Raw genomic sequence first — 1,904 nt, forward strand, 5'->3', positions numbered from 1 at the left:
AGCTTGAGAAGAAGCTCAGAGTCCTCCTTGGTGGATATAATGTAAGAGACGGTACTGGGACACATACATGTGTACCTTACTATTATAAATGTAGGCAAGGGCTCAGGCACTCTCCAAGCAATTGCAGGACACTCATGAACAGGTGGAGCAGACTCTTGTGGAGCTAAACACTTTTAAAGAGCTCCAGGCACTAGAGAGAGTAGCCATTAGATCACGTGTTGAGGTAAGTGTATACTTACATGTAATTTTGGAGGGAATCCTGCCGTTTTGAACTACTATGAGCACATCAGGAGCATATCAAGGAGGGGGGGCTGAGGGGGCTTGAGCACGCCCCTCATGGCTGGGCTCAGAAAAAAATACAGAAGTCCTGGACTCTTGCATCACTACCAAGCCTCTTAACAAAATTATCTAGCCCCCTGATCATGATTTCAGCAGTTTCCAGTGCTTTAAGGAGTGATAAGAAGTACCAGTATGCTTAAGATTAGCTTGACCCGAACCGTTATTGGTGAAAATAAAAGAAAACTCTGTTTTACAGCTGTAAAAAAGTGGGTATGACCAAAATTTTAGCACACTTAGCACACCCTCAGCACTCTGGCTCTTTTCCAGATTCCTACATGTAGATATGCCTCTGCACATAATGGCAACAAATTTGCCAAATTAAAACTCGACAATCACTAAAATTGCCAATTTTAGCTCCTTAAAAGTTAACAGCTCTACAGCACAATATATCTTTCACTGACTCCTTTTATTGTGCAGTCACTCAAAGATGAAGTGTACAAGAAAACTGAGAGGGAGAACACTCTACAGTCTCAGTACATTTCACTGGTACAAGAAAGAAATGAGCTGCTAAGAGAAGAGTCCAAAAACAGCGAGACAGTATAACAATGTTCATGTTGTAATCACTGTTAACTGATTTTCTTTTGATATGTCACGTTATGAGAAAAACACTAGTTAATTGATGAATCAATTTGCATTGTACATGTAATCTTTGCTTAACAGTCATGTTTGTCACTGACAATTTCTATTCTGTTCATAATAAAATTGGACCACTCTCAAGAGGTCATTTTATGATGAATGGGGGAAGATAATACAAACTATTCTAGTGCCCACACAGTATAGTCTCATAACCAATCTGACCAGGTCAAGATAACTTTAGTATACTTAAGTAAACTATACCAGTTATACCAGTTTTATAGCTATTATCAAGTATTCACTTATTATTTTAACAGTCTGTCAGTGTGAAGTATGGAGCTATGTCTGTTTCTGCAGTGGCTCTTTCTTTCATCTATTGCTCTCTCTTTGGGAAATGGTGAAGTGTTTTATGTTCATCCTAATGATGATCCTTCACAGTGTCCTAATGATACTACTAATTGTCATGGTATTAATGAATATGCTGATGGTATTGCTAATGATAGTATGATTGACAGTATCTACTATTTCCTGCCTGGAGTTCACAACTTGAATAGAAGCATTAATATAGAATGGGGAAGCAACCTTACTTTCCAGGGGAAAGGAATGATGAGAGAAGGTCCTCATACTACTGTCATGGAGTCACCAGTGGTAATACAATGTATCAGTTATGTAACTGTTACTTTTGGTAATTGCAATAATTTATTGCTGTCAAACCTTACCATTAAAAACTGTGGCTATAATGTGGCTGGCAGTGAGAATGGTTATCCTGGTCTTGTTATTAATGCGTCTAGTGCAAATTTGAGTTACATGTCACTGCAGGAGAGCCGGTGGATAGCATTATGGTTCATTGATGTCAGTGATGTAACAGTTTATCATTCTTCTTTTTACATAAATGCTTATTCTATTGACATTTTGTACAATTACGACTCATCATCTCAAAGTTTGCTTGAGGTAAATGAATGTAACTTTACAAAGTCATTTGTTGAACTGTT

At 38.0% G+C, this 1,904-nt stretch overlaps 1 long non-coding RNA gene across 1 annotated transcript; it reads left to right on the forward strand.

The window, feature by feature from the left end:
- LOC109592001 (uncharacterized) lies at positions 1-963 on the forward strand. The gene is made up of 3 exons (XR_002190117.1): positions 1-41; positions 95-223; positions 757-963. It is a non-coding gene; the product is annotated as an uncharacterized LOC109592001 (long non-coding RNA).
- The last annotated feature ends 941 nt before the right edge of the window (positions 964-1,904 follow it).

This window comes from Amphimedon queenslandica, unplaced genomic scaffold (assembly GCF_000090795.2).
Source record: "Amphimedon queenslandica unplaced genomic scaffold, v1.1 AMPQUscaffold_6595_Cont21448, whole genome shotgun sequence".
Lineage (NCBI taxonomy): Eukaryota > Metazoa > Porifera > Demospongiae > Haplosclerida > Niphatidae > Amphimedon > Amphimedon queenslandica.